The sequence below is a fragment of the Impatiens glandulifera genome, unplaced genomic scaffold (genome assembly GCF_907164915.1).
Source record: "Impatiens glandulifera unplaced genomic scaffold, dImpGla2.1, whole genome shotgun sequence".
In the NCBI taxonomy this organism is placed as follows: domain Eukaryota; kingdom Viridiplantae; phylum Streptophyta; class Magnoliopsida; order Ericales; family Balsaminaceae; genus Impatiens; species Impatiens glandulifera.
This window is the reverse complement of record NW_025918868.1, coordinates 90,251-102,590: the sequence shown is the minus strand read 5'-3', so window position 1 is coordinate 102,590 and position 12,340 is coordinate 90,251. Positions and strand designations below refer to the sequence as shown.

Below are 12,340 nucleotides of genomic sequence, written 5' to 3'. Positions count from 1 at the left end.
TTCAAGGAATTTGGTATCAAAATTTTCTTAACAGTTGAAAATGAATCAAAAACTTTGGATAATCAACAACCATAAACCATTGTTTCTTTTTCATGGCTTATGCTTTCCAGATAGTTGAAACTGCTGCCCGAAATCCGATTATCTATAGACTATAGTTTGGTTAATCTGAAATGGCCGAAAAAATAAATAATGGTAACGCAAAAGCTACAAATGAAAAGCCAGCAGTTGGGGATAGTGCTTATGCTATTAATCTCGAGAGGTTTGGGAATCGGTTAAAGATGTTATATAAACACTGGAATGACTACAAGGGTGACCTATGGGGTGATTCCGAATTCCGATGTTCTTGCCATAGCAACTCCTCCACTCTCTGAAGACCTTCGATACTTAAAATTGTCTGCTCTCAACATATGGTTGCTTGGTTATGAATTTCCTGATACTATTATGGTATTCATGAAGAAGGAAATCCATTTCCTATGCGGACAGAAGAAATCCTCTCTACTCCAAGGCATTAAGAAGGCGTCCAAGGATTCTGTTGGTGCCGAGGTTATCATGCATGTGAAGTCCAAAACCGACGATGGAACCAAGTTAATGGATGCCATATTCAGCACGGTTCATGCTCTGTCGAAATCAGACGGTCGAGATACTCCTCCCATTGTTGGATACATTGCGAGAGAGTTGCCAGAAGGGAGTTTGTTGGAACTTTGTGATAGAGATTAATCCCATGGTTATTATTGATAAACAATGTTACAATATATACTAGTCAAAAGACTCTTAATAAGGTAAACCACTAATCTAGGAATCTAAACAAGGTAACCCACTAATCTAGGAATCTAAACAAGGTAACAAGATATATACAATATACTAATACACCCCCGCAGTCGAAACGGGAGATTCTCGGACGCTGAGACTGTCTCTGAAATCTTCAAATAGTATGCGCGGAAGTCCTTTGGTGAATATGTCAGCGATTTGAAAACGAGAAGGCATATGAAGAATGCGAACTTTACCTCTATCTACTTTTTCCCTTACAAAGTGTATGTCCATTTCGATGTGTTTGGTACGTTGATGTTGGACCGGATTTTGGGAGAGATAAATCGCACTTATGTTGTCGCAGTAGACCAGTGTGGCTTTGTCCAATGAGATACGAAGTTCTAACAATAAATTGCGAAGCCAACAGGATTCGGAGACAACATTGGCAACTCCTCTATATTCAGCTTCAGCACTAGAACGAGAAAGTGTGGATTGCCGTTTTGACGACCAAGACAGAAGATTATCGCCTAGGAAGACGCAATAGCCAGATGTAGAGCGACGGGTATCTGGACATCCTCCCCAGTCTGCATCAGTATATGAAACGAGTGTAGACAGTGAGGATTTGTAAAGATGAAGGCCATAGTGCTTTGTACCCTGTAAGTATCGAATGATTCTGTGTAAGGCAGCCAAGTGAGCCTCTTTCGGATCATGCATGTGGAGGCAAATTTGCTGGACTGCATATGAAATATCAGGACGTGTGAAAGTAAGATACTGTAGTGCTCCGGCTAAACTTCTGTAATGAGTGGGGTCAGAGACTGGTGGACTAGTTGATTTTCCAAGTTTGCCATTTGTATCGACCGGCGTTTGTGTTGATTTGCAAGTAGACATTCCAGCACGATCAATAATTTCTTCAGCATATTTCTTCTGACTAAGACAAAGTCCATCCTTAGTATACGATACAGCAACTCCCAAGAAATAGCTTAATTTACCTAAATCCTTCATAGCAAATTCTGCGCCTAAGCTTTTCATGAGAGTCTGACGTAACTGATCAGACGAAGCCGTAATGATAATGTCATCAATATACAAGAGTAGATAGGCAATTTCGGACCCATGTTGATAGATAAAAAGCGAATGATCAGTCGTGCTGTGTGTAAAACCGATTGTAGAGACAAAATCTGCAAACCTTTGATACCAAGCACGAGGAGCTTGTTTTAAGCCGTATAAAGATTTGCGCAATAAACAAACATGGTCGGGAAAGATTTTGTCTCTAAAACCGAAAGGCTGATGCATGTAAACTGTTTCGTTGAGATTACCATGTAAAAATGCATTCTTGACGTCCATTTGGTGAATGGACCAAGACTTCGATAAAGCAATGCTCAGAACAGTTCGTATGGTGGCTGGTTTGACAACAGGACTAAAGGTTTCTTCACAATTGATTCCAATCTGCTGAGACCTGCCATCACCAACAAGACGGGCTTTATGCCTCTCAAAAGAGCCGTCAGAGTTAGTTTTATGCTTAAAAATCCACATGCATCGTATAATATCAACACCCTGAGGACGCGGAACCAAGTCCCAAGTCTTATTACTAATTAAAGCGTTAAACTCATCGTCCATGGAGGCTTTCCAATTCGGGTCTGATAAAGCTAACTTTGGGTTTTTGGGAATAGGCGATGGAGATGTGAGTGTGTTTAGATTGAAAATGCGTTTTGGACAGACAATCCCATCCATTGCGCGGGTTCGTATTGTCCGTGTTGGATTGATGATGGTTGGTGAATGATTTGGACGGTTTGGTCTTGTGGACGGGCTGGTCGTGTTTGGGTTTGGGCCTGGTGAAGTGGTGATGGGTGATGGTGGGTTTGGTGGAGTGTGTTGAGTTGATAATGGGCTCGGTAATGGAGTGTTGTTTGGTGGGGAAATGGACTCGGTGATGGGCGGGGTTTGGATGTGTATTGGGATGGTTATTGGTTCGGATTGAGATGGGTGAGTTGAGTTTGGGTTTTGGACAAGAGAAAAGGGAAATTTTGTTTCGTCAAAAATGACGTGACGAGAGATGATAAATCTTTTTGAGGCTGGGTCGTAGCATTTGTAGCCGCGATGATTAGAGGGGTATCCTAAAAAGACACAAGGGGTAGAGCGTTTATGAAGTTTGTGAATAGTGGTTGGAGGAAGAAGAGGATAGCAAAGACAACCGAAAATTTTTAGGTGAGAGTAAGAAGGAGTTCGGTTATATAGAAGTTGAGTGGGTGAGAAATTTCGAATTTGTTTATTTGGAAGAATATTTAGGAGATAAGTGGTCATTTCGAGGGCGTGATGCCAAAAATTTAACGGGAGAGAAGCATGAGTAAGCAATGTTCGAATCATGTTATTTATGGTGCGTATTTTTCTTTCTGCTTTACCATTTTGAGGAGAAGTATAGGGGCAAGAGAGGCGAAATTGTAGACCATTTTTGTCACAAAATGTACGAAATTGACTGTTGTTATATTCAGTTCCGTTGTCACATTGGATTGTTTTAATGGGCTTTTGAAATTGTGTTTGAATTTGATTTTGAAGTGTAGAGAAGACGGAGAATACTTGGGATTTGTTTCCAATTGGAAAAGTCCAAAGGAAATTTGTGTAATCATCAAGAAACAGAATATAGTATTTATGTCCATTTGTACTTAGCACAGGCGACGTCCACAAATCACTATGAATAATATCGAATGGGGAAGTAGTATAAGAGACAGAATTGGTAAATGGTAACTTAACTTGTTTACCAAAGATGCAAGACTCACAGAGTTTAGACCCTAAAACGGGCTTACAAGAAATAGAATTTGATTTATTGAGAGAATGCAAAATATCGACACCGGGGTGTCCTAATCTATTATGCCATAAATTTGACGAAATTGCAGTAAACGAAGAATTAGTTGGGGGTTTTTGGCTTTGGCTCGACAGAGAGAGTGGGTAGAGATCCCCCGAGCTATTGTTCCTCATGATAACCTTCCCCGTCTGGAAATCCTTTACAGAAAAACCAAGTGAGTCAAATTCTACAGAGACGTTGTTATCACGAGTAAACCGACGAATAGATATAAGATTTTTAATGAGTTTGGGAGCATGTAGAACATTGTTCAGAAGTAAGGGTGGTAAGGGTGGTTTTAAGTTAGTTTTACCAATACCGCGAATCGGGATTTCCTGTCCACTCCCAACAATGATATTTTTAACACAATTTAAATTAGAATAAGGCGAGAGACTACCTGAGTTGGGTGTCATGTGTGAAGTTGCTCCCGAATCCATGTACCAAGTATCGTCAGGCGGAGTAAGGGATAAAGTGTGCATCGCCTGATTGATATCGGTTGCAACGTAACTTTGGGGCTGCTGCTGGCTCGTCTCAGCCATGTAGGCCTGCTGTGGCCGAGAACCGAGTACGCCTGCTCCTGCTGTCCGAGTGTGTTGCTGCTGATAGCCAGAACCGCGCCAGGAGGCGCCTTGTTGCTGTTGACCAGATGCGTGCCAGGGGGCGCTTTGCTGCTGCGGCCAGATCTGTTGTGTCGGGTAGGGACAAGGGGGTGCTGTCCAGCCCGCAGGCGCCCACTGTGCCCATTGCTGTTGGCCAGGAGGTGCCCAGAATTGCTGCTGCTGGTGGTATGTGCGGCTGGTGTTGCGACCGCGTCCTCTGCCGCGCTGGCTGCGTCCTCGGCCCTGGCCGGCCTGTTCCTGCGCGCTAGAGGTGCCCTGCTGCTGCTGATGGCCGGTAGCACGGGCTGATTGGCTAGAGTTGTTTCCGCGGCCTTGGCTACGATCGTCCGAGGCAATAAAAGAGGTGTTTGTGTGGACGAATTCATCCTTCCTTGTTTCAACAAGGAGCAAATCAGATCTAGCATCGTAGAAAGATGGGAGAGGCTTCTTTTGACCTATTATGGTGGCGATTGTTTCGTAGTTTTCATTCAAACCCCCAAGTAGACGCAACACCAGTCGATTTTCAGAAACGGGGCAATCAACATTAGCAAGTTGATCCGCAATCATCTTCAATTCAGTGCAATAAGCACTCATGTTTGGGAAATCATTGAGACGAATTTGAGAAAACCTATTTTCAAGATACATAGCGCGAGAACCTGTGTTATCTTGAAATATATTCGCTAAACGTTCCCAAGCCTGAGCAGCCGTCATACCAGGTTTTTGGATCGTGTTTAGTAGATCCTTGGATATTGTTCCAAATATCCATTGCTTGACAAGGGCGTCAAGGCGTTTCCACAGAAGAGAGTCGGTCTCGGAAGATGTTGAAGGTGTTTCGGAGGCGTTGGGAGTTTTTGGTTTGAGATGTTCGTAAACATTGTGAATCAAGCAGTGGTTTTCGAGAAGGTCTGCCCAAGAGAGATATTCCTCGCTACCCATCTCTAGGGTGATAGGAATTATGGAGCGGAGATTGTTAACAGAGAAAGCAGAGTGGTATTGAGAAACAGACATGGTGGTGGGCGTCTGACTTTGATTGGAGGAGGAGTCTGAATTAGTAGGTGGGACAGACATTAGAAGTTTGTGCGTGAGGCAGCAAGGTGGGAGGAAGAGAAAAAAAATTCGATTGATGATCTTGAGAGGATCTTTACTCTGATACCATGATAGAGATTAATCCCATGGTTATTATTGATAAACAATGTTACAATATATACTAGTCAAAAGACTCTTAATAAGGTAAACCACTAATCTAGGAATCTAAACAAGGTAACCCACTAATCTAGGAATCTAAACAAGGTAACAAGATATATACAATATACTAATACTTTGGACGAAAAAACTGAACAGTGCGAATTTTCAACTGAATGATATATCGAATGGATTCTTCCATCTGTTTGCAGTTAAGGATAGCGTTGAGATTAGCAATGTGAAGAAAGCTGCTTACTTGACATCATCGGTCATGAAGCATTTTGTAGTTCCCAAGATTGAGAAGGTTATCGACGAGGAGATGAAGGTTTCGCATTCTTCGTTGATGGATGACACGGAGAAAGTCATACTCGATCCTTCGAATATCAATGTGAAGCTGAAGGCGGATAACATTGATATCTGTTATCCTCCAATTTTTCAAAGCGGAGGAGAATTCGATCTGAAACCGAGCGCCTCGAGCAACGATGACAATCTTTGCTACGACTCCACAAGTGTCATCATATGTGCCATTGGATCCCGTTACAACAGCTACTGTTCGAATGTGGCGAGAACTTATCTGTTTGATGCGAATGCCATGCAGATCAAAGCTTACGAAGTCCTCCTTAAGGCTCAGGAAGCTTCTATAGCCAGTGCGGCTTTCCAAGCCGCAATGTCCATAGTGGAAAAAGATGCTCCTGAATTTTTACCAAATTTGACAAAATCAGCCGGAATCGGGATGGGCCTCGAGTTTCGTGAGTCGGGTCTTAGTCTGAACGCGAAGAACGACCGTGTGTTGAAGCCTGGAATGATTTTCAACGTTTCCCTCGGTTTACAAAACTTGGAAACGGAAACAAAGAAGTTTTCCTTATTGCTAGCCGACACTGTTGTTGTTTCTGGCGACAGTTCTAAGGTGATGACTTCTTTGTGTTCGAAATCCCTCAAGGACGTTTCGTACTCGTTCAACGACGAAGAAGAACAACGGCCAAAAGTCAAAATGAACGCAAACGTCTCCAAATCATCGTCGTTACCTTCGAAGGCGACTCTCAGGTCGGTTAACAACAACGAGATGTCGAAAGAGGAATTACGAAGGCAGCATCAAGCCGAACTTGTGCGTCAGAAGAACGAGGAAACTGCCAGGAGGCTGGCCGGAGCCGGGGCTGGGTCTGGCTTGGGGAATAGCCGAGGCTCTGCCCATCCTTCCGGTGAGTTGGTTTCTTATAAGAACGTGAACGATATTCCGTCTCCTCCGAGGGATTTCATGATTCAGATCGACCAGAAGAACGAAACGATCTTGTTACCGATTCAAGGCAGCATGTGTTGTGAATCTAATATTCACAACAAGGATGATTCTATTTCCAAAGATGAGGATGCTATTTCCAAACAGGAGGATTTTATTTCCAAAATTACTGAGGGTTGAAATAGACGTAGTTATATCTTTTAAGGGTTATTTTATAATTTGTTAGTCTATAAATAAGGATAGAATTGTAAGGAGAGGGATATAGTTTTGGTATTCTAAATTGTTATACTTTCTCTTTCTAATTACCAGAGCCGTCGCTCCTGGTAACCCTAACCCTAATAAACTCCCAATTTCTATTCAGTCTGTTCTTCTATTCATTCTGTTTCTTTTATTAATCTATTCTTCTATTCAATCTGTTCTTCTACCTATTCTGTTCTCATTCTGTTCTTTTACTCGTTCTGTTCTTCTTTATCTATTCTACGAAACTATTATTGTGAGATTTATATCGTGATTAACAGTAAGGTCACGACAAGTGGTATCAGAGCTTACGATCCTCGGATTTCCGCTGAGAATGGTGAATTCACGTAACAAAAGTAATGAAGAGATGATCCAGAATCTGACTGAACGCATCGAGACGATGGAATCACAGATTAATGATAAGTTCCAGTTACTGCAGTTAGAGAATCTCAAAATTAATCAGAATATTGAAGCGAATCAGATAGAAACTGCTCGTAACTTCAAGATTATGCAGAAAGCTAACGCTGAAAAATTTGAATCTATAATAAGGCTGTTGGAATCCAAGAATTCGAACACAAATAATAAATCAACCGAAGACAAAGGAGGAGGTTCAAATACACCTCCACTACAATCGAGATTCAGTTCTAGAGCAACCCCTTACGAGAGAGATGGTATTTACAGAAGGCCAGACAAACAGCCGGTCGAACAAAGTTTTGGAACAACTGAGACTCCTATCAGTAATCGGAAACACACTACAAGTCCTAATTCGATACGGACCGCGGGAGATCATCCATTGCCAAATTGGGAAGAATTCTCTGAAGAGGTGTTATTAGCATTTCAAGAAGAGAGACACCAAGATGTAATAATAGAATTTAATCAGTTGAGACAGACAGAGACTTTGAAAGACTATATCTATCAATGGCGAGAGCTAAGAGCATTGGTTGCAACTAAATGTTTTCCACAGAACGACGAATACTATGTGAAGAGTTTCATGGGAGGCTTACGACCTGAATTGAGAGAGGTTTTAAAGATGGCAGGACCAGTGACATTAGATCAGGCAATAAAACTAGTTAAGGTGAAGGACGAATTCCTCGAACCTCTTGGTAAGGAAAAGAAATTGTTCACCAAATTGTCAACTCAGACCTCAAATGAAACACAACCAAAACCTCCATGGAGTAATAACCAACAAGGTACGTTTAAACCAACTATTAACGAAAATACTACTGAAATACCAGTTAGAGATCTCACGTTTGCAGAAATGAGAGAAAAACGTGCTAAAGGTATTTGTTTCAAGTGTGACGGAAAATATTCCAAAGATCACGTTTTCCCCAATCGTCATCAGTTATTCAATATTGAAGTAATGGAAGACGAGATAGATAACTGGTTTAAAGCTAAAGAGGAGTCCAAAGCCGAATATATCTATGATGACTGTCTTAAGGCTAAAGAGGGGGCTAGAGTCGAAGGAGTTAACGACGGGGGTTCGATTTCAATGCACGCTCTTAATGGGAGTGCTAATAATGCTACGCTCAAGATTCTTGGACAACTCAAAAAAAGGAAAATCACTATATTAATTGATAGTGGCAGTACGCATTCGTTTATTGATGAGGGTACTGCATCTCAGTTGGGTTGTGTTCTAAAGGAAACAATGCCTATGGGGGATACTATTGCAGGCAAAGGCAGAATATTTAGTCGATTCTTATGCACAAATTTGGCTTGGAAAATGCAGAGTCATGATTTTCTACTAGACTTCCGAACGATCAAATTGGGAGGTTATGATATGGTTTTGGGAGTTGATTGGATGACTAAATATGGACCAGTGAGCCTTGATTTCGAGGCGAGAGTTATGAAAGCTAGGTTATCGGGTGAGAAGATTCAACTGTCGGGTGATATAGAGGGCAGTTCCTTTTATTTAATGACAGGGGACGACGTAGCTCGTAATGTGAAGAAGGGTGACGATTGTTTTGGGGGTCAACTATTTTTTATGAATGCTGAGTCTACAACTCTGTTAGCAGCCCAAATTCCTAAATTCTGTAAACAGTTTCCGATGCAGAAGCCACGTTCGAAAAGGGCAAGGAAGTTCTTAAGGGGAAGGGGATGTTGTGAATCTAATATTCACAACAAGGATGATTCTATTTCCAAAGATGAGGATGCTATTTCCAAACAGGAGGATTTTATTTCCAAAATTACTGAGGGTTGAAATAGACGTAGTTATATCTTTTAAGGGTTATTTTATAATTTGTTAGTCTATAAATAAGGATAGAATTGTAAGGAGAGGGATATAGTTTTGGTATTCTAAATTGTTATACTTTCTCTTTCTAATTACCAGAGCCGTCGCTCCTGGTAACCCTAACCCTAATAAACTCCCAAATTCTATTCAGTCTGTTCTTCTATTCATTCTGTTTCTTTTATTAATCTATTCTTCTATTCAATCTGTTCTTCTACCTATTCTGTTCTCATTCTGTTCTTTTACTCGTTCTGTTCTTCTTTATCTATTCTACGAAACTATTATTGTGAGATTTATATCGTGATTAACAGTAAGGTCACGACAGCATGGTCCCGTTTCATGCCGCGATGGTGAAGAGCGTTTTCAGCCAGCAGCAGGAATTGCATCATAACTGCTACATCAGGATTATGTTCAACGTCCCTGGAACTCCTTTCAGTTCACCCGAGAGTAGTAATATTTACGTTAGGCAGGCATATTTCAGATGTAAGGATCCGAGGCATTTAAGTGACGTGGTGCAGCAGATTAAAACTTTACGCAGGCAAGTGACTTGTAGAGAATCGGAGAAGGCCGAGAGGGCGACGTTAGTCAGTCAGAAGAAGCTTCAGCTAGCCGGAGCAAAATCTAAACCGATAAGGCTATCGGATCTATGGATTCGCCCTGTTTTTGGCGGGCGGCGGAGGAAACTGAGCGGGACTCTTGAGGCGCATGCAAACGGGTTTCGTTACTCGACATCATCGAAACAAGATGAACGCGTCGATATCATGTACGTGAATGTGAAACATGCATTTTTTCAGCCTGCGGAAAAGGAGATGGTTACTCTGCTTCACTTCCATCTACACAACCACATAATGGTTGGAAATAAGAGGACAAAAGACGTTCAGTTCTTCGTCCAAGTGATTGAAGTGGTGCAGACCCTCGGGAGCAGTAAGAGGTCGGCCTACGATCCAGATGAGATCGAGGAAGAACAAAGAGAGACGGATCGGAAGAATAAACTAAACACCGACTTCCAAAACTTTGTTAACCGAACTAACGAGTTGTGGGGACAACCGCAGTTTAACGGTCTCGATTTGGAATTCGACCGGCCTTTCAGGGACCTCGGTTTCAATGGAGTTCCGCACAAGTCGTCGGCTTTTGTGGTCCCCACTTCGAGCTGTCTCGTTGAGCTGATAGAGACGCCTTTTGTTGTCATCACTTTGAACGAGATCGAGATTGTTAACCTGGAGAGAATTGGCTCCGGGCAGAAGAATTTCGACATGAAGATTGTCTTCAAGGATTTCAAACGAGATGTTTTTTCCATCTACTCGATCCCTTCGACTGCCCTCAATGGGATCAAGGAGTGGCTGGACACCACCGATTTGAAATACTACGAGAGTAAGTTGAGTCTTAACTGGAGGCCGATTTTGAAGAGTATAACTGAGGACCCGGAGAAGTTTATAGAGGACGGCGGGTGGGAGTTTCTTAACGCGGAGGCTTCATTTTCTGATTCGGACAATTCCCAGGAGTCCGACGAAGGATATGAACCCCGGATGATGATGGGCAGTCGGAATCCGAAGACGAAGATGATAGTGAGGAATTGTTGGTGCAGTCTGACGACGACGAAGAGGAAGAGGAATCCGACGAGGGATCGGAGGAGGATAAGGTGGGGAAGACGTGGGAGGATGATACTAATACTAATCATCATCATCGGTGCGGGGTGGCCAAAAGACCTAAATTCAGATAGGCACCTTGATTATTAGTAATCTTTGTTGGTGTATGTTTGGGAATTGTTATAGGGTTATTAAGATTATGGAATATTTTATAGTGTTTAGGATGAATTGATAGAACTAAAGTCTTGTTTATTTGAGATTATTTTCAGATAGGAGGAGGAGATAGCAAAGATTAAAAGTTACTACTAGATGTATTATCTATAGATTATTATTATTATTAAATCTGGTTTTTGTCTAACTATGGTTGTAGTGTTGTTTTTATCTCTTAGACTATTTAACATTTTAGTAATTTTGGAGATTTATGAAATATTATTATTAATAGGATAAATTATTATAACTTTGCTTTTGTGAAATATTTTATTTTGTGTTTTTCAATCACAAGACTGATTGGCTTTTGCTTATTACACTTACTTAGTTAGTGTATTAGCATTTTTTTTAAAAATATATCTTTCGGGTTATGTTTTGTTCTTGATTTGAATTAGCATGGCATTGTTTATATATAGGGTTATTAATTAAGATTATTTGGATAGTAATCTTGTTTGATGAAAAAAATATATGCAATATTGAGGGTGATCAAATGACTAAATGTATATTCTTAAATGTTGGAGAATTATGGTATTTTAATCTTGATTTTGTGGAATAATTTTAATACTTGGTAGTATACTTTTCAAATATTTTACTATTTTAAAAGAAATTTTATAAAAATAAAGTGAATTTTAAATATAAATTTAAAATAAGTAATATCTTATTAAAAAAGTGCATGATTATATTTAATTAAATATCAAAATTTATTTTACAATTCCTTAAATCAATATGTTTACAAATAATTGAGTTTGAATGACATTTATAATTATGTTATTAGTTGTTAAAGTATTTTAAAATTTCAATTTGAGCTAAAAGATAAATCAAATGCAAAGTCTGTTTATAAATAAAGTGATTTTCTTATAAAGAATTTGACTAAAAAGGAGTAAAATCTTCATACAAATTGTATGATCAATTCATGGTCAAATAACATATATTAAACTCCAATTGTGAAATAATATATATATAAATATTTGTTTTTTATATTTAAATGATGAAAACTAGTTCAAACTATATATTTTAGACTAGTTGAAATACACTGATTCTAGTTAGGATATAAGGTAAGCTATATATTCAGAGTTTTTAAAAAATATTTAGTCAAATCAAAATCAAACATGTTTCTAAGTAGCTTTCGTCAACATTGTCATAAAAGGATTTAGGCTATTTTTTTCTTTTCTTTTATATATATATATATATATATATATATATATATATATATATTCAAAAATAGCTTCATATTAGCCATTAATGACTAATACATATTAATATTAAAGAATTTCCATCTAAAATAAAACGCGTTTTAATATGAGCGAAATTCCCCCCTAATTTTTAAAATAAATTAGTTTGTATTAATTAACTAATTACTCTCTAATCAACGTTGTCACCTAATCAGTAAATATTATTTTTTAATAAAACAGGTCAAACATGCTTTGCTAATTCCTAATTCCAATTGAACAAATAAACATTTTAATTTAAGAGTTGTAAAATAAAATTAAA

The 12,340-nt window shown here is 39.6% G+C and overlaps 1 pseudogene; it reads left to right on the top strand.

Moving 5' to 3' along the window:
- The first annotated feature begins 170 nt into the window (after window positions 1–170).
- On the top strand, window positions 171–10,776 carry LOC124917169 (annotated as a pseudogene).
- Window positions 10,777–12,340: the final 1,564 nt, after the last annotated feature.